At 45.4% G+C, this 21,342-nt stretch overlaps 1 protein-coding gene across 3 annotated transcripts in view; it reads left to right on the top strand.

The window, feature by feature from the left end:
• Window positions 1-21,342, top strand: part of MPP7 (MAGUK p55 scaffold protein 7) — a 915,371-nt gene that overhangs the window by 228,381 nt on the left and 665,648 nt on the right. For all 3 annotated transcript variants that reach the window (XM_085631773.1, XM_085631772.1, XM_085631774.1), the window contains exons 3-4: window positions 8,490-8,526; window positions 16,618-16,654. The gene's annotated coding sequence lies outside the window, so the exon portion shown is untranslated. The remainder of the gene's footprint in view (window positions 1-8,489; window positions 8,527-16,617; window positions 16,655-21,342) is intronic.

Below are 21,342 nucleotides of genomic sequence, written 5' to 3'. Positions count from 1 at the left end.
TATGGTGAGAGACCTTGCTTTGCCAAATGTAGACATTAAATGGATTGGTCAGAGAGGGTTAAAGTGGCACCAATTAATGCCATTGGTGAAATCCTTCATGCACATCCAACACCCTGACCTCATAATAGTGCACTGTGGTGGCAATGACCTAGGCACTTTGACTGGGGTAGGTCTGGAAATGCTTATGAAGGAGACCTTTGCACAACTGTTTTCACTTTTCCCTAAAACTGCCTTTGTGTTTTCTAACATATGCCAAAGGCAAAAATGGAACTGGTCCAATCATTTCTGTCCGCAGATTGACAAAGCAAGAAAGCACGTCAACAAATCTGTTTCTGCTTTCCTCCGTGACTATGGTATGGGTTCCATTTACCACAACAACTTGCGTTATGACATGCAAGACATTTATAGAGGAGATGGTGTACACTTCAATGATGAAGGGAACAGTCTTCCTCTTGAACCTTAGACTCTGCATCGGTACTTACTTGTAGGTACCACAAAAAATCACTTCATAAACACAACGGCTCTTTTTAGAGCCCCCTAATATCTAAACACTTAAATCTGATTTTCATTTCTTTTTTTTTTTTTTTTTTTACCGTACGCTTACCGTACGCGTACCCCGTGATTTTTTTAAAAATCAATAAATGTTTTCTTTGTACTTTTCTGTCCTTCTTTGACCCCCTTACAAATGTTAGGGGGTCTGTAACTCTCCTCCTTGCCCCCTTTTCTTGTTATCACTCTTTTTTTTCTGAGTGAAACACACGAAATGGCGGCCGCCGCTTCCTGGTTTCGACCGATTCGAATGTTTACTAAGATCTAAGAGCTAATCAGAATCGCGCTCGCGCACGCCACCGTACGCGTACGGTAAGCGTACCGTAAGCGCACCGTAAGCTGGCTCAGATATATATATTGATTTAAAGGCTATTTTCTCAGAATCTACTGAACAGATTTACACCAAACCTACAAAAGGCACTTCCTTGACCTGAGGACTACCTCTCTGCCAAATTTCTAGTAATTCTGTTCAGCCGTTCGGGCTGTAGCCCTGTCTAAAGGTCCTATGGAAAAATGCATGGGAAAAACGCGTTTTGGGACCCCCCTTTTATCTCAGCCCCCGCTTGATGAATCCCCCCGAGACTTTCAGGGAAGGAGCGGAGCATAGCGCCCCACCTATTTTGAAAAATTCGTGAGGATTCGTCGACTGGCGCCAAAGTTATTCAAAATAGAATGTTGCGGATTTCCTATGGAAACGTGGTCCTAACTATAACTACCTACTGGCGACCGCCAGTAGGTAATATATATATATATATATATATATATATCCATTCGAAAAGTTGCCTGTGAAGGAAGGAGCCCATAGAACAGGTAAGTATCAGCCAAATTCTTTATTCGAAGCAACAGCGGGGAACAATGAATGGCGGCAATGAGTTCATCTTGCCTGACGCGTTTCGTGCATTGCGCACTTCCTCAAAGGCAAACGGACATGAGAAGCAGCAGCATGTCAATTTCAAACACCAACTTTAAATGATGAACGATCCCGCCCCAGTGGGCGTGGCCACCCTATGGCCTCATGGAACTTGTGGTGTTCGTATTCTTTCAGTGAGCTGACATGCCAAATACTTCATTTACGTCCAAAAATAAAACCACAGTGGGTTTGCACAGCCAGGCACCCTTTCTCGTTGTTGACCACCATTGGAGACGCCTAACAACGCCTTCGTAGTGGAGAACAGTGCTGTTTGTTCGAAGGTCATTGTCAACAACGAGAAAGGGTGCCTGGCTGTGCAAACCCACTGTGGTTTTACTTTTGGACGTAAATGAAGTATTTGGCATGTCAGCTCACTGAAAGAATACGAACACCACAAGTTCCATGAGGCCATAGGGTGGCCACGCCCACTGGGGCGGGATCGTTCATCATTTAAAGTTGGTGTTTGAAATTGACATGCTGCTGCTTCTCATGTCCGTTTGCCTTTGAGGAAGTGCGCAATGCACGAAACGCGTCAGGCAAGATGAACTCATTGCCGCCATTCATTGTTCCCCGCTGTTGCTTCGAATAAAGAATTTGGCTGATACTTACCTGTTCTATGGGCTCCTTCCTTCACAGGCAACTTTTCGAATGGATATATATATATATATATATATATATATATATATATATATATATATATATATATATATATATATATATTTCATAATCTACTGGCGGTCGCCAGTAGATAGTTAGGACCGTGTTTCCATAGGAAATCTCAAAATTCTATTTTGAATAACTTTGGCGCCGGTTGACGAATCTTCGAGAAATTTTCAAAACTAATGGGGTGCACCGCTCAGCTCCTACCCTGAAAGTCTCTGGGTGATTCGTCAAGCGGGGGCCGAGAAAAAAGGGGGGTCCCAAAACGCGTTTTCCGCATGCATTTTTCCATAGGACCTTTAGTCGAAGGTACAGCCCGAACGGCTAAACCGAATTACTTGAAATTTGGCAGAGAGGTAGTCCTCAGGTCAGGGAAGTGCCTTTTGCAGGTCGGGTGTCAATCTGTTCAGTATTTCCTGAGAAAATAGCATTTAAAAGCATATAAATATCTATACACGTGCACCGTGCCCAAAGCGCGCGCACGGTGAGCGAAGTGCACCGTGCGCGCACGGTGAAAAACCTTAAAAAATAAATAAATATATTAATAAATACATAACTTAGCATTTAAAAAACCGTACGAATTCACTTAAAAAACCATAGCTTTCACACACGTTATAATTAGGAATTAGCATTTAATAAACCTTGCAAATTCACTTAAAAAACCATAGGTTTCACACAGGTTATAGTTAGGTGGACATTTCACTTGTAAAAAACCAATGAAATTCCCCCGTTATAGTTAGTTCAGATAACTGTAACTCGCGCGACCGCCACTCTATCACAAGGATGATGTCATGAGTGATGCCACTGACCATGTCATGAGTGATGTAATATGTGACGTCGTGAGCAGTGGATTGCGGGCGCGCGAGTTATAGTTATCTGAATTAACTATAACGGGGGAATTTCATTGTTTTTTTACGAGTGAAATGTCCACCTAACTATAACCTGTGTGAAACCTATGGTTTTTTTAAGTGAATATATATATATATATATATCCGTATTGGGGTTTAAGGGTGAGTGAGGTTATTTGGGTGGCAAGGGTAATTCTAGGGTTTAGGCTGGGTGAGGGTATTTTTGTCGCAAAGGTATTTTTAGGGGTTATGGTGGGTAAGAATATTTGGGTGGCAAGGGTATTTTTAGTGTCTGTGGTGGTAATGGTATTAGGGTGGCAAGGGTATTTGAAGGGTTGAGGGTGGGTATGGTATTTACGTGACACGTGTGTTTTTAGGGTTTTGCGTGGGTAAGGGTATTTGCGTGGTAAGGGTATATTTAGGGTTTAGGGGTGGTTGAGGTAGATAAGGTAATATATAGATATGTACACACATACACATATATGCATGTGATTATATGGCCACCAGTAGGTAGTTATAGTTGGAACCTAGTTTCTATAGGAAAAGCGTTTTTTGTTTTGCTAATGACTTTAGCTCGGTTTCATGAATCTTAATGAAATTTTCAAACTAATTTGGTAGTCACGGCTGCTCCTGTATTGAAACTTTTGGTGTGATCCGTCAAGCGGGGGCTAAGAAAAAAGTGGGGTCCCAAAACACGTTTTCCTCACTTTAATTCCTGTAGGGACTTTAGACACGACTACATCCCGAACCGCTGGATGGAATTACACCAAATTTGGCAGAAAGGTAGATCATGGTATAGAGTAGTGCCTTTTGGTTATTTTATGTAAATCCGTTCAGTAGTTTGAGATATCAACCAAAATCCAAATTTGTATTTCTAGGCATGTGAATCCTCCTTGTGCTGTAATCTGATTGGCTGCCAACACTTCAACCAGGGAGTGTTGGCAGCCATCTTGAAACTCTGCTTCAGCTGAGTCCCACAAAAACATAAAAGAATATACAAAAGAGGTGGGGTCCCCGCTGGGGTTTAAAAAAAGTTTTAACATTTTGCCGCTAAATCGCCGGTGGATCTGCAAATTTGCTGCAAAATTGAGGAAAAAAAGTGTGGTCTTGCATGGTTGTTTATAATAAAGCCCCCAGGTGGGCAGGGTTCCGGGAGCATGCCGAGTTCACCAAACATATTGGAGGGGGGGCGCATGTGGCCAACCCTAGGGCATTTATATGTCTTGGGGATCACCACTACCTCCAAGGGGATACATATACACATGGGAGGGCTGCTCTGACCCCCCCGAGGACCACCACCTCCCTGGAGAATTTTTTTAAAAGGAGACGGGCTGCATGGCCCCCCTCTCTAGGGTTTTTACAAGCCCTTGGGGCCGACCACCTCTCCGGAACTAAAATAAATAATATGGAGAAGATCCACGCGGACCCAGGGACCACCACCTCCCCAGGGCCAAATACAAAATTAAAACATGGATGGGAACTGTGACCCCTCCCCCCCCCCCCCCCTTCCCCTCCCGGGCCATACACGGCCCAGGGGACCACCACCTCCGCAGGGCCAGCCCATGCAGACCAAAGGAGGGGCCTTCTGGAGCCAATAATGGTCATAGGGTCTGCCACACCAACCTCCCCCCCCCCCCCCCTGCCGGGCCAGATTCTGCTATGCTGTGACTTAGCAGGAGCTTTGACACCTACTGCCAAGACTGAGCAAACACTCCGCTTCAAGACAGCGAGAGCTGCCAAAATATTCTCGCTTGTAGAGAGTGGAGGTTTTGGCTGTTACCCTGCCCGCTTTCAAGCGGGCACAGAAACAGACTAAATGATTACTCCCTGTCTGTGAGAGCAATGCTGACACCCACAGGAGGAGTGAAGCTGGCAGGGACTGCAGGGGCCTTGATGCTCCCACAGCGGTCCTGGGGGAAAAAAGAGTAGAAAGAGGCAACATAAAGGTAAGAAACCAGCAGAAGGAGGCAGAATATAGGTCAGAAAGGGGCAAACTATAAGTCAGAATAAGCAGAACTATTAGAAACAGGCAACATAAGCGTCTGAATGAGCAGAAAGAGGCAAAATGAAGGTTCGAAGTGAGCAGAAAATGAGCAGAACCCACTCAGGCGCTCATGCACCCACTGCAAAAACAACAGTTGATTGGCAGAATGCCGAACAATGTCATACATTCACCCCAGTACAGAGATCTGAACCTAAATCCATCAATTTTTTGCTCACCATGCCATTCCAGTTTGAACCGAGCCATATGCAAGTCAGTCTTGACCCTGTGCCTCATGGGAACAGTCCAGCCCAAACTCCCAAGCCAGGTATTCCCTGGACTGGAAACAACCATCCTAGGACCGGTTTTGGGGTTTCACCCCTCTTCAGCCAGGATAGCTTGATTCCAGTGGCATGGAGAGCATGGAACCCACGTCTGTGCATTCCCGTAGAAAGAGGCAACATAAAGGTAAGAAACAAGCAGAAGGAGGCAGAATATAGGTCAGAAAGGGGTAGGCTATAGGTCAGAATAAGCAGAACAAACAGATTATAGGTCAGAAACATTTAGAAACCGGCAACATCAGTGTCAGAAAGAGGCAAAATAGAGGTAAAACACGAATAGAAAAAGACAAAATAGAGGTAAAAAATGAGCAGAAAGAGGCAAAATGAAGGTTAGAAGTGAGCAGAAAATGAGCAGAACCCACTCGGGCACTCATGCACCCACTCACAGAACAACTAAGACACTCTCACAGCCACTCACAGACCCATTCAGACACTTGTGCACCCACTAACAGATTCACTCATACTCTCACCTACTGACAGACCTACTGGGAGACTCGTGCACCGACTCAGACTTATTCAGGCACTCACTCGCAGATGGACTGGCACACTAATGGAGGCACTCGTAAACACACTTGGACACTCACACTCACTCATGCACTCACTCAAACACTCATTCTCAAAGGTTTCAGGTTACAATTAGGAAATAACATTAAAAGAAAACGCAGAAATTCACTGGAAAAAAACCAAAGGTTACATGAATGTTCTAGTTAGGCTCAGATTTCACTAGTACAAAACCATAGAAATTAATCAGTTATAGTTACCTGAGCTAACTTCAACTTACAGCTTTGCAATGCACTACTTATAACCCTACATATTACATCACTCATGACATGGTAATTAACATCATTGATGACATCGCAAATGAGATCATTCACAGGACCACTCATACACCCACTCACACCCCATGCAAGCTCTCATACACTCACCCACTCACCCACCCACTCACCCACCCACATACCCATTCACACATCCATACAAGCACTCACACATCTGCTCACTCGCCCATACAGCCATTCACAGCAACACTTATTCTCCAATACAGCCATTCATATTCCAGCTCACTTATCGAAACACCCACTCAGAGCAACTCACCCATACAGCCACTTGCACACCTAGTCACTCACTCATACAGCAATTCAGACACCCATCCACCCACCCATACAGTAGCTCACATACCCACTCACCCACCCATACTGCCACTCACAAACACAGCTACTCACACATCCACTCTCACACCCAGATACCCACTCGCAAACGGATGTATACAGCCACTCACATAATATATGCTAAAAGTAGTATCACTGATTAGTAGTACACCTAGTAACCAAGCTACCCTTTGCCTCACCCTCCAGTGCCTCACACAGTACTCCACACCACTCTCCTGAGATTAGCAAGACAGGGTCTGACTGTCTCCGTCACTCAACCTACACTCTTCTGGGCGGTCTCCACACTCCGACACCAAGGTTTCTACCATGGGGGAACCCCTCTCCCTGCACCTCTCATCTAGGGTCGGTAGAGTGTCCCTCCCACCACTAGGAATATGATCCCCTCTTCCAGTTCCCTAATCTACTTCAGGGACACTGCACACAACTGGAGCTACCTCATAAACCTGAAGCCCCTGGTGTTTGTTAACCCCCTCCTTCAAGTCAGGCGCCACACCTCCGGGTGTGTGTACTTTTCTCTCAGCACTAGACACTACATTTTTGCTGACATTATCTGAGCTGGACTCCGCCTCCAACTCAGCAGAGCTCACTTCCTGAGGTACACACATCTCTTTTGGCTTAGCTGAGACACTCACGGCCTCGAGTCTTTCGAGCTCTAAATCAAGCTCCCTCATTCTTTACAGAGGGCCAAAAACTTTTTTTCCTCCAAAGCGAGAGCGTTCTTGCTCGCCTCTGCCTACTTTTTGCTCTCAATGAGCAACTTCTTCTCATCCGCCTGAGCCTTTAGTTTCAGAACCTCCAACTCACGCTCTCTGACCCTTTGGTTTTCCTCCAATTCCTCTGGGGAAAAGCTCCTCCCGGAATAGCTACTACCAGCCCCTAAGGCTGGTCCTCCCACCGGCAAATCCTGTGGGCCAAATCCATTCCCTGGGTCATCCTCATCCACCTTAGCATCACCTGTCTCGTGAGCCTCTTTGGCTTCCCACCGGGCCCGCAAGGCTGTTTGCAGCTCCTCCTTCTTGGTGCTTATTTTCATGGGACATCCCAAAGCTCTGCAGAATTGCCTCAATTGATCAACTTTATAGGTAAGCAATGCCTCAATGTTGAATTCCAATTCTGCAGCCTCACTGCCTTCTTGACTCCTCTAAGACATGATGTGTGGCTGAAGGGTTGCTCAAAAAGAAAACCAAAAATCAAAAACACGATATGTGGTTGTCGTGGTCTGCGCTATTGCAAGTGAGGTACACCAATCACTGTGAGTGAATTGCAAATACATATTCCAAACCCCTACCGCTGACCACCAATGTTAGAACTGGGGGTCTCTAGTTGGCTGAGGCAGTTACCTTAGTCCAAAGAGGGACCCTTGCAACTAGTCTGAAAAAGGAGGGACACCCTCTATGATAAGACCTGCTCACCCCGGGTAGCTAGCACGAGCAGCCAGGCTGATCTTCGAGGCAATGTGTAAAGTATTTGCAACCCCACTCCCAGTGGTAGTAATATCACCACAAATGGACACTACACTGATGTGTGAAAATAGCGGTATCTTTATCAAGTAGGAAAATACGGTAAGACCAAACGATAAGGATCCAACATATGCGTATTCGTAATATTTCACTTTGCCGGTTATTAGGCCAACAAACTGTCGGAAACAGTACCTGAACTAGTGCCTTCACAGGAGCAGAAGGGCTGAATGTTCTGTAGGGATGATGTTTTCCCAACCCCACCGCGCACCTGATTTCACTCAGTCTGCAGAAAAGGAGGGGGAAAGGGGAATGGGAAGATAGACTGCCACAGCGGTGCTACCCGGAGCTCCTCCTCAAATGGTCTCCTACACCTGTAATTACAAGCACACAATTACTCCGTATATTACAAGTGCTGATACAAGTCAGAAAATGTATATTTAAATGCATTCAAAAATCCTTCTATCTGTGTTACACTGTGGACTAACTTCTCTCTTTATATTGATAGTTTCTTTTGTATTTCTTTTGCACTTGCTGGAACTGAGCCACTAACTCCTATTTCTGTATCTCCCTCTAGATGAATGCTGAAGGAAAAGCTGCTCAGGCAAAAGTTGGTAAGTAGAAATATATATATATATGTATATTTTATACCTACTTGAAGACCAGTAGTGAATGCAGCTGGTGAAATTAAGTTGGTTTTTGACAGGAGTAATTAGTCTTTTGCGCCAGCCGGGTAAGTCAGTCAGTAAAAGTTCTGCGCAATATGCTCTTCCATAGAGTAGAGTTCCATAAATTAGAAATAGTCAAGCCTGACTCTAATTATAGAAGGAAACAAACTGTCTCACTATTCTTCAAAGAAAATACCAGGAGAGGAATTGTTACTTTACATCAAAATTAATATATCAAAGTCCCTTCAGGAATACTGGAACCGTCCTGACCAGGTGATACTAACTGCTGTGAGAATACGCTGCCTGGTATCCTCTAAACCCCTAAAAGAAATTATACCTGATTTTTCCCTCAGAGGTGGCTGGGGAAACCGCAAATACCTCAGACTTCTCTATAACTGGGGAATACAGGAAAATGTGAGCGAAGACAACTCTCGCCAAAAGCCTGTCAGGGAAATACCAAGAACTCTGGAAATACGCTGCTTCAGGCAACAAACGACGGTTGAAGTGCAATGCGTTTCAGCTGTGCGAGCACAATTATTAAACAATTCCTTCAACGAAAGCGGAACACTAGAACGCTAATTTCGTTCTGTGTTCGGCTGCCATGTTGGAATTCTCGCTGCAGCAACTTGCCAAATCTGTGTTGGGAAATGTTTTAGCAATCAACTGTCTCCAACTTAAATGAGCCTGCCTAACACCTAGTACCCTCTTTAGTATAGGGACTGGGGAGAAACGATCTGCCTAGCTGGAAAACGGACAGTCCTGACAGTACCCCCCACCAAGAACCCTCCTCCTCCTCCTCCTTTAGGTTTCTGTGGATGAGTGGTATGGAATTCCCTAACCAACCTAGGGGCATGAACATCTGAAATGGGTTCCCAGGACCTCTCCTCAGACCATAACCCTTCCAATCGATCAAGTAAAACAACCTACCCCTTTGAATCTTGGAATCAATTATTTTTTGCACCTCAAACTCTTCTTCTGAGTTCACTAAAACTGGAGCGGGAGGCAAAATCTTCCTTAAGTTGGGGGGATTTCTTTTGACCAGAGAGACATGAAAAACAGGGTGAACTTTTTATTCCCTTGGGAAGTTTTACCTTTACACAAACTGGATTTATCATCTTTTCTACAACATGGGCCCATATATCTAGGTTGGAACTTTCGGTTTCCTTTTAGCCGCATGTTTAGAGTGGAAATCCAAACCTGCTCTCCAGGGTCAAAAACTGGACTTTCCCTTCTACTCTTGTCTGCCTGTTCCTTGTGTGAATGTTTGGCTTTTACTAGGTTTTCAGTAGCTACTTGATAGGACCGCTGTAACTCCTGCATACAACTGCTGGTACCTCACTCTCAATCTTATCAACTAACATGTTAGGGTGCCTGCCTGAATTCAAATAGAAGGGAGTAAGACTTGTGGAAGAGTGCACAGAATTATTATAGGCAAATTCTGCTGACAAGAGCAAGGTTGGCCAGTCACCCTCCTGATCCATGAGATACAGATGAAATATTGGTCCAGATCCTGGTTCACTCTTTCCGTCTGTCCATCATTCTCCAGGTGGAAACTGGTAGACAAACTAGAATCCACCCCCAAACACTTCAAAAATGATCTCCAGAAGTGAGACACAAATTGTGACCCTTGATTGGAAACCACAACCTTTGGAATTCCATGCAAATTTACAACGTGCGGAGTGCAGTGCTTAATTTGTGCCGGTGCTTTTCGGTGCTTAGCACCGGCACTTATTTATAAGGGCCTGGTCTACACCATGCGTCTGCACGTCACATGGCATTGTGGAAAACTCAGTAATATAATTTCCTCACTCACTGATTCACCGCTGCAGACAGTGTTGTTTGTCTCCTGAGTCCCCGGCAGTCGTGAAGAGTGACTGTGAGCTCCAATATTAAAAAGAACGAATCGGCCTTTCCAACAATTTATCCAAATTTGCCTCAGGCTGGTGGCGGCCGGGGCCCTTAGTTCAGTGTTTCCGGGTCACTGATTAGCTGGAATTGGTTCTGTGGGGGTAGGGGCTGTGCTGCGGCAGCGTGCGTAATACGTAGATTGTTTTAAAAAAGCCACGCCCGGCACAACTGCACCCCTCGAGTCCTCCCCAGCAGTTGGACGCAGTCGAATCGAAGGCAGGCAGTGCCGCCCGGCGCCCACCAGTAACTGGAAGTAGTTTAATCCAAGCTGCTTTTTCCTTGAGCATGCCGTGGTAGTTGGATATAATGACAGCTTAATGAGTTAACGGACCGACCGAGTGACGAGGCCTCAGGCCTGCCATGCAATCATGCCTCCTCCGGCGCCGGGCACCATGTTCAAGGCTGCAAGCAAGTACAGTGAATGCCATGACATTTATACAGTGCACTGTTCGCACCTGCACGTCCTTGAGGTGCTCAGCCATGTCCACATTTTCCTGGAAGTGGAGTAAGGCCGCAGGAAGGTTAGCCCCTGCCTTTAAACTGCTTGCTGCTAATGGTGACTATACCCCCCCCCCCAATAGCCCCCTTAATATGAGTTTCAATGATAAAAAGAACGCAGGTAAGCAAATAACGGGTGTCGCCCTGTTATTTAAGATCAGCCTTTACATCTCTGCAGTAATCTGCTCCAGCCCTCCCCCCACCCCCCACGCGCGTCCCCCAGCAGGAAGCAGTATGAAGCTAGCATCTCGAGGCTCCCCTTCCTCTAGGCTCTTTCCACGTTCACAAATGTTCATATTTGGAGTCTCGCTCTGTGTGCAGGAATCTGTGGTTCTCCCTCTCTGTGTCTGATTCTGCTCACCTCTGTGTGGTGTGTCCCTGAGGGATCCCCCACCCAGAAGATCACCAAGCCTGGGGGAGGGGGGGGCAGGACATTTTTCTGCGCCAATAATCTCTGCTTAAGAGTTCAAGAGAAATGTGTGTGGCAGTTTTACCAAAAGGCTCTGCACTGCAGGCCCTGCACCCCCTCCCCACCCTGCACTAGCCAAGAGGACCGGACCTGTCTCCCTTCCAGCAGGAACCCACCCTACAAGGGGTTGGGAGAGCTGGACACTTTCAGGACTGAACACTAGCCAAGGGAAAGGGAGACCCCGCCCCTCATTAATCTACACTACCGGAGAGAAGAGATACACCTCTCACTGACAGGACCCCAAATTAGGCAAGGAAAAGGGAGACCCCCGCTCCCTCCCAGAATTCCACGCCACTTTAGGTGGGTGCAGATTCCCCCCTCCCAAGAGTCAACACTGCCCCCTCTCGTAAAACAGCCCTCTTTCGAAGCATGCAGAAGTAGAGCCCATGCTTGTGGACCTGAGAGCACCCCCCTTCCCTGATATCCCCCTGTGATTCAGCTCTCTTTAGAAGCTCTGCATGCACACGCAGACCGGAGTGGTGCCCGCTCTCGTGTTACAACCTAATAGGAAGTTTACCATTCCTAGTTCCTAAAAAAGTGAAAGTTTGCAGCGCTCAGCTTGCACTGCCTTATAAGAAGTAGGTGTGTGCCTGGCCTGCCGGCAGTTTAAGCACTCTCACCGCAGAGTCCGCACCCACTCACCTCTTCTCAGCAGGGCCTGGCTGGCTATTGTCCAGGAAAGCAGAGCCTGTCAGGAAGCTGCTTCTCAGTTCATTCCCACTTGGAGACAATCACAGAAGCATCTCTTAGAGGGAGTGGCATGAATGCTTCTAGCAGGAGATTTCCCTTTTCCAGTTTGAATTTGACTACCTTGCGCTCTCATGTATTCGTTACGGGGTTACTCAGAAGGATTCCTCTTTTTAGCCCTAAAAAAGGTAGTCTGAGGTACTACATCATGCCTCAAATCCAGGGTACCCTTCACTGTGCTCTGGCTTATATCCCACTGCTGCAAGTCACTGCACGTCTGCACCTCACATGTGCACAGCCTGACACCATGACCAGTGCAGGGCACTACCTGGACCCACGTCAAAGGCCCTACAACCCTAAACCTCTACATGGACTCTGTGTTATATCCCAATGGTACATCCTGACACAGTGGCAAGTGCAAGACACTACATCAACCCCCCTCAGAGGCCCTACAACCCTAGACCTCTACATGTACTATGTGTTACATCCCACTGCATTCTGCAAATTCACAACATTGTTTACTGCCTGGACAGCCTGCATGGGCATTGCCTGCATTTAATTCCTCTTAGGAGGTTGCCCCAGTGAAAATTGATGCCTTGGAAATATGTTCACGTTGCTCAATGATGTATTTATAAATAACTAAAAACAATGCTTATTCACTCTCAGAATAATTTGCATTTCTAAGAAGGTGTGCATTCTGTAAATCAAACTATTTAGCCTGATGTGGATTCCCATATTTTCAGAGTGAGGGGTGATGGCCCAATTCATGGAATAATGTGGTGAAATACACCTTGAAATAGTGAGCTGGTAGTTCCTAATATCACTGACTGTATCATGATGAGTTGCGCCTGGTTTCTTGTGTTTTAAATGTCTAAAGTTCACTTCATACACCTGTAACTGGAAGCAATATTTGCTGACTTGTTTACAGCTTGGGAAGAGTTAGAAGAGTGTGGCAGTAATGTGGTGACCAGATACTTGATGTCTGCGGTGCTGTGGGACCTGGGGGGGGGGCGATAGAGTTGTCAATGTGCACATTGTGCAGCAAGGCATGCAATATCAATACCCTAAAAGGACATAAAGCCAATTCGTGAACACTGTAACTAGGTTGGTAATGTCGTAAATGGATACCTTTCCATTTTCATTAAGGCTCAAGCCCCCGACCTCCAGATATTTGTTTTTCACATGTTTTAAATATTATTTTATCCACATGAAGGTGCGTCTCTTTGGAAATCACCCACTGGCACAATCTTGGAAGTTGTAGGCATAGTGAGACAGGAAACTGGATGTGAGAAATTACTGATACGTCTCTCATGTCAGGAAGGTGGGGAAATGGCTGAGCCTTCTGGTGACCATGCTTTCATAAAAGAAGATTACAGTGACTGTGACCAGGGCATGGACCAGCGGCTGCAGATCCAAAGTAATGAAGGAGGAGGGAGAAGGATAGGGGTTGCAGATTTTCCAATTAATTTGGCTGAGAATCCATGCAGCGCTATCCAAACAGTTCAATAGTTTTACCTCTAACTTACCGTACAGTTATCAGTAGGCATAGGCTATTACATCTGACTTCTAGCAGTGCCATTTGAGGATGTGGGTGGAGTCAATGTGGGTGGAGCCAGTGGAGGAAGTGGGTGGGGTCAAGGAAAGTAGGTGTGGCCTCCGACAAACATTTGAGCACCTGGACTTCATATTTTACAAATTAAGCACTGGCTGAGTGAACAAATTGGCTAAATGAGTGGCGCTTGGGAGAGCTGGAAAAAGAATATAATTGCTCATTTGGTAAAATGATCAACCACCAACCAGATGGTGGAATAACCTTGACTAGAAGGCAAATCTACAATGAAATCCATAGACACTGTATGCCATGGATATCGGGCTACAGAAAGGGGCATTAAGAGTCCTTGAGGTGCCTGTCTACAAGCCTTTCCCTTCACATATTGTTCGCAAGATGCCACATACTGCCTCACCTGAGCCTCCATGCCTGGCCACCAAAATGATCGCTTCAAAAGTTCCAAGGTCTTCTTCACTCCTTTGTGACCTGTTCATGGATTGTCATGAAACAATTGGATGACTTCATTCTGCAATTTATTGTCTGGTACATAAAGCTTCCCTTGAAAGTATGGCTTCCCTTCTCGGATCGCTCTCTCAGGACCTTCCAACATCCAACTCTGGATCTCTGCTTGCGGAATACTTGCGCTTATTTTATCTTCCAGCTCTGGGTACGAAATTGTTCCTACAATCTTTTCTTCTGGAATTATACGACCTTCTAGTGGGCTTTCTTTTTCTTTGCTAGAATGCAAACGAGATAGAGCATCAGCTTTTCCATTTACCGATCCAGGCTCGTGGGTCAAAACATAGTCATAATCTGCAAAAAAGAGAGACCACCTGAGTTGTCGTGGGGTGAGTGTTCTTACGGATTTAAGGAATTGAAAATTTCGATCTGTAAAAACAGTGATTTCCTGTTTTGCCCCAAACAAATAGTGCCTCCATTTTTGGAACTCATCCTTCGCAGCTAACAATTCTTTGTCTGCTATGGAGTAATTGATCTCAGCAGCCGTGAGTTTGCGGGACCGAAACGCCACAGGATGCAATTGGCCCGTTACTTTATGCCTTTCAGAAAGGATTCCACCGATGGCCGTATTGGAAGCATCTGCCTTGACATAAAAAGGTTCCTCTGGATTCGGATGAGCCAATATCGGGGCTGTGATGAAAGTCTTATTCGATATTTGGAAGGCATTCTTCGTTTCATCATTCCAGATAAACCTTTCCTTCTTCTTGAGTAAACAGGTGATGGGGCTGACCTTTTCCGTGAAGTTTGGAATGAATCGCCTGTAAAAATTTGCAAAGCCTAGGAAACTTTGTATTTCCTTGACAGTTCGAGGTGCTGGCCAATCTTTAATAGCTCTTACTTTCGAGTCATCCATGGATACTCCTTCAGCAGGAAGAATAACTCCACTCGACTAGTATGAAAAACAAATTTCTCCAATTTTACAAATAATTGGTTCTCAAAGTCGTTCCAAGATTGCTCGAACATGCCGAACATGTTCCTCCAAATTATAAGGATGTCATCGATTTACACTACGGCAAATCGATCCAAATACTCGTGTAGAATGTCGTTTACAAAGTTCTGAAAGGCAGCGGGTGCATTGCACAGGCCAAATGGCATGACCTGGTATTCGAACAGTCCTAGTCGAATTCGAAATGCAGTCTTCCACTCATCTCCCTCTGCCATGCGCACTAGATGGTAGGCCACCCTCAGATCCAATTTCGTGTAGATCTGGGCATCCTTGACTTGGTCCAAGAGCTCCGGAATCAAGAGTAACGGATAGCGATTTTTCTTTGTGACTAGGTTCAGGGCCCGATAGTCTATGCTCCTTTCTTTTAAATCATCCTTTAAACCTCTGTAAAATATGGCAGCTCTCTTCGCCTCCGGCCATTTTGTTTCCACTATTAACTTATTAAAGTGCGCCAAATAAGCTACCAGTTCACGATTTCCCTGTTTCAGATCTAAAAGTTCATTATCAGTGGTCTGTGAAATGGCTCTTCGGTCAAATATGCGCATAAACTCCAACTTAAACTCCTCCAAATTATACAGAATGGGATCATTGGTGTTCACTAAAGGCATGGACCAGGCAGAGGCATATCCACTCAGGTAAGACAGTATGAAAGCCACCTTGGATTGGTCTTCCTTAAAGATTATTGGTCTACACAAGAAATGTAAAGAGCACTGCGTGAAGAAAACCTGCGCCTTGTGGGGGCTCATAAAACCTCTCTGGCGGGGCTAATGGAATAGTGGGAGAGATGGCATGGATAACTTGGGTAGTTAACTCTGCAGCTGAGGGAGAAGGAGTGAAAGACTGAGATTTGTGTTCTCTAGCGCTAGAACTGGTACCTGTAGAGAATTCATCAAACCTTTGTCGAAGAAATCTAGCTTCCTGACTAGATTTCCTAACCTCCTCCCTAGTTTCACTCAACTGCTTCTGTAACCCTTCTAAAACAGACACCAAAGCCTTAATGTCAATTCCTTCAGCCATTCTGCCCAGGTAAAGGAAGGTTTTGAGGCACTTCATTCTGTCGGAAGCAGTACCTGAACTAGTGCCTTCACAGGAGCAGAAGGGCTGAATGTTCTGTAGGGCGATATTTTCCTAACTCCCCAACCCCACTGCGCACCTGATTTCACTCAGTCCGCAGAAAGGAGGGGGAAAGGGGAATGGGAAGATTGAGAGACTGCCACAGCGGTGCTACCCGGAGCTCCTCCTCAAATGGTCTCCTACACCTGTAATTACAAGCACACAATTACTCTGTATATTACAAGTGCTGATACAAGTCAGGAAATGTATATTTAAATGCATTCAAAATCCTTCTACCTGTGTTACACTGTGGACTAGCTTCTCTCTTTATATTGATAGTTTCTTTTGTATTTCTTTTGCACTTGCTGGAACTGAGCCACTAACTCCTATTTCTGTATCTCCCACTAGATGAATGCTGAAGGAAAAGCTGCTCAGGCAAAAGTTGGTAAGTAGAAATATATATATATATATGTTTATACCTACTTGAAGACAAGTAGTGAATGGAGCTGTTGAAATAAAGTTGGTTTTTGAAAGGAGTATTTAGAGTCTTTTGCCCCAGCCAGGTAAGTCAGTCAGTTAATGTTCTACGCAATATGCTCTTCCAATAGTTCCTCTAATAGAGTTCCATAAATTAGACCTAGTACCCTCTTTAGTTTAGGGTTTAGGGAGAAATGTTTCTGCCTAGCTGAAAAACGGACATTCCTGACACAAACTCTTGTAGGTTCTTGCGTTATTAATGATCAGTTCACAATGTTCAAATGCAGTCATAATGCAATGCTATGCAGTTTGTATTGTCAGACCAATGCAGTTTGTAATGCAAGAATAATGAAATCCTCAATGCACGTAATCAGGCAGTTCGTAATGCAAGTATAACACACTCCTTAATGCAAGTAATACAGCAGTTCGTAATGCGAGAATAATTCAATCCTCAATGCACGTAATTGCAGTTCGAAATGCAGGAATAATACAATCCCTAATGCAAGTAATAAGGCAGTTTGTAATGCAGGAATAATACCAGGCCAATAGACGCGAATACCGCGGGCACCACTAGGCCCCAAGCACAGACAACAGTCCTGAACTTCCGAGGCCAGCCCCAGTACTGCCAGGCTGGTCCAGGCTGCTTCAGGACTCAGCGCGTCTAACGCAATGCAGTGGGAGAGAGACCGGAGCACTCCTGTACTCCTCCTGCATGCATCCCCAGGCCACACACGCTTGCGGCTCCTGACCGGAGTCCAAGCCTTACCTGGAGGATGCGCTGCCTCTCTCTCTCCCTGCTCGTCCGACATCATGCTGGGTGCTCCCGATGATGACGCAGCTCCGATGCAGGGCGATGCTGTACCTGGACAGGTTACAGCGCTGCCTTCTGCGTTGCTGACTATCTTGGGCAGATTCCTCTTGCGAACAGCGACCACGATTACCTCATAACTTCCTTAGCTTTACGAACTCCTTCAGCATGTTGCGGCTCGGGCGGCGGCGATCTTGATCTGCAGCCTCCATTACGATGATTGCTCAGGCCACAAACAGCAGCATGGACGATGATTCATGCTGCTGTGGCACTGCAGTCACGGGGCACTTTCTAACCAGCACCATGGACCCCACGCAGTCTCAGGCCGCACACGCACAAAGTGTTGCTGAGACTCGGTTGGGTTTCGGGCCACACAGTCCCGGGGCAATGTTTACGAAGGTCTCAGGCTGCAAAAAGCACACGCACACAGCCTCGCTGAGACACACTTGGAAACTTTGATGTTCCTGAGTTTCCACAACAGGGAGCCAGCTCTCCTCGGGCCTTTGGAGACAAGTTACTTCGGGACACAGCACACAGCAAAGTCCTTTCAAGCAGGGGGACACAGCAAAAGTCCCTTAGCCTCCCCTTAGTTAAATCAGCAAACTGCAGGTCAGCCCCAGAACACACAGCAAGGGTCAGTCCTTCTCTTCAGCTGTTCTTCCTTGGCAGAGGTTCCTCTTGACCACGAAGTAGTTTCAATCCTTTTCAGTCTTGATCAGTCCAACGTTCAGGGATTTCAGCTCTCATAGTTATACCCCTAAATGTCTTTGACGTCTTTGTGCTCAGGGGGTACTGACCCCTGTCCAAACCAGTTCTATGTGTCTCCCAGCCAGTGACACCTTCTTCCTTTGATAGTGGGGGTCTGGTTCCTCAATCACTCAGCAGGAGGTGGAGCCATTCTTTTATGGCAGCAGCCCAGGCCTCTTCACATCCAGTGGGCTACTCCTCCCCCCTACACTCCAGATGCAGGTCAACCTGTTGCTTTCTCAGCTACTCCTCCCCTGGGTAAAGACATTTCCCAGATCCTATCGCATTCAAATCCTGACAGTTAATCCACAACCAGGCAGAGACACACACAATTGTTAGAACAAAAAAAAAAGTCACTTATAAAATCTTGGTTTCTAAGCACGCAATTCAAAAACCACCTTCATAAAAATGTTATTAAATTGTGAGTTCAGGCACACTAAACTTCACCTCTCCATCTTAAGCCTATGGGAAGATAAGCTGGAAACATATTACACAGCCTTCCCCATTCGGTCCTATGGGCAAGATGGCCATGCAACATTGAAAAACGAAATGGAGAGTATTTCACTGTTAGGACATGGTACACACCTCAGTACATGTCCTACCTTTCACAGACACTGCACCCTGCCCAGGAGGGTAACTTGGGCGTAGTATAGGGGTGTCTGATGTGCTTGGAAAGGGAAGGGTAAGGCCTGGCAAGTGGGTGCACTTGTCAGGAAAACATGTCAGTTAGTAAACTGCGTGCAGGCACTGCAGTGGCAGGCCTGAGTGCCCTCTTTAGGGCTACTTGTGGGGGTGGCACAATTAGTGCTGCAGGCCCACTAGTAGCATTTGCATTACCAGCCTTGGTACACATACTGCACTTTACCAGGGACTTTGCTAGTAAGGCAAACATACCAATTATGGACAACCAATTACCGTAACACTTTATACAGGGAGCACTTGCACTTTGACACTGATCAGCAGTGGCAAAGTGCCCAGAGTGTCCTAAAACAAACAATAACAGGTCAGAAACAACACAGGAGAAAGGCAAAAAGTTCAGGGATGACCCTGCAAAAAGAGCCAAGTCCAACATATTCTAAATATGGTTTTGTAGTAGCTTAGTATATATGTATACTTACACTCAGTGGATGAAGTCATCAGTGATGTCACTGATCATTTTATGAGTGATGTAATATGTGATACCATAATCAGTGCATTGCAGGGGCATAAGTTATAGTTAGCTCAGGTAACTAACTGCTGAATTTCTATGGTTTTGTTCGAGTGAAATCTGAGCCCAACTATTACGTCCTTTTAACCTTTGGGTTTTACAGGAAAAAAATATATATATATAATATAGGCTTTATACTTACTTGCAAAATACTTTCATTTTCACTGTAACGGCAAATGCGTGTTAATCGACTTGTTGTAAAGGCATGCATGGTAATGGCTTGCGTGGAATCCTTTGTTCGCACTTAGTCTCTTTTTTGGAAGTCGAAAATCTCCAGCTGGAAGTAACTGTAGGCTACAGCCTACAAGGGCTTCACAAGGTAGGATACCCCTTCTGTGAAGACCCGCTGAACATAATTTGCTGCTGTGGACAAGAGTGTAGCGGGAGCTGCTGAAAAGTCAGACCAACTGGCGATGCACCTTGGGCAGATTGACAAACCGGTAGTTCCCGATCTCCTCTTGGTTCCCAGACCACTTTTTGGGCAGAAATGTTCTAAGGTTTAGGGCTATCTGGGCACCTTTAACACCACTTCCATAGGTTCAGGACTGGATGGGCACCACTTGGATGGTCAGGACTCACTCAGGCAGGGTCCAGGTGTGACTTCAAGATGGTTGGAGCCTTTTCTGTCCTTGAGGCTCTGATCAGGAGGCCAGCCAATTAGCCCTTGAGTCACTTATGGAAGTCTTGGGTAGAGAGCAGACTTCTGGGGCACAGAGCTGTCTTCAGGAAGCAGAGCAATGTTTATTGGTTTAGCAAAGTAGTCCCTCTGAAGTACACAGTGGCAGTCATCAGAGTCCTTCCGCAGGTCCAGTAGTGAGCTGAAGAGTGGGTCTGAGGGTTCTATTTTTAAACCTGGTGCGTCCTTTGAAGTAATGGAAGTTTCTAGAAATTCCTTTTTCAAAAGCGCTTGGAATTTCTTGCCTCCCTAACCTGGCTTCAGCCTGGCTACAGGCGCAGTGGAATGTGTCCAGCTCCACCCCCCATCCTGCCAGTGATGGCTCATTCAGGCACAGCTAGTCCCTCTATTGTGTGGCTGTCAGGGAGGAATATACAAAGGCCAACAACACCCACTCACATGACCCAAGAACAGGCTGCACGCACCAAGTGGCAGAGGGCAGAATAATGCTAACTTTCTAAAAGTTCATGAGACAAACACCACGGCACTTTAAAAGTAAAAAACGAGGATTTCATTTCCTTTTCTTCACAAGAGGCCAATTGATTTATTACAATTGGCCATATCTGCTATTCGAAGAAATGTATTTTGAAAATACAAGTCTCCTCTTGATCCTTTATCCAAGGGGTCAGGAAATTACACAATATCAACGTTTGTCCTGAAGATGGTCTCATTGACTTGACGCAACGGAGACCGAAACGTCAGCGTCTATCCCATTCTTCTTTAGTCATTGTTAATCAACATAGCTTGTGTTCTGAATCCTATGTTGAGGAGAGAGTCATTATACTGTTTAATGAAGATGGGCTGATATACACTGACAATCAAGATATGTTTTATGTCTAATTTATATGTTTTATGTTGTCAATGTTTTTTTTAAATCGTTTGCTGTTGTTTCTATAAATTTCATTCTCCTTTTTTTATATAGCCGGTTGTAATTATTTTTTTTCTAATTTTATTGAAATTAATTTGAGTTACTCTTAAGTCTCATTGGATGTCACTATATATATATATATATATATATATATATATATATATATATATATATATATATATATATATATATATATATATATTATCTACTGGCGGTCGCCAGTAGATAGTTATAGTTAGGACCGTGTTTCCATAGGAAATCCGCAACATTCTATTTGGAATAACTTTGGCGCCGGTTGACGAATCCTCGCGACATTTTCAAAATAGGTGGGGCGCTCCGCTCCGCTCCTA

This window comes from Triturus cristatus, chromosome 10 (genome assembly GCF_964204655.1).
Source record: "Triturus cristatus chromosome 10, aTriCri1.1, whole genome shotgun sequence".
Classification (NCBI taxonomy): Eukaryota; Metazoa; Chordata; class Amphibia; order Caudata; family Salamandridae; genus Triturus; species Triturus cristatus.
Note: the sequence above shows the minus strand (reverse complement) of the source record. Positions and strands in the feature narration are given on the sequence as shown.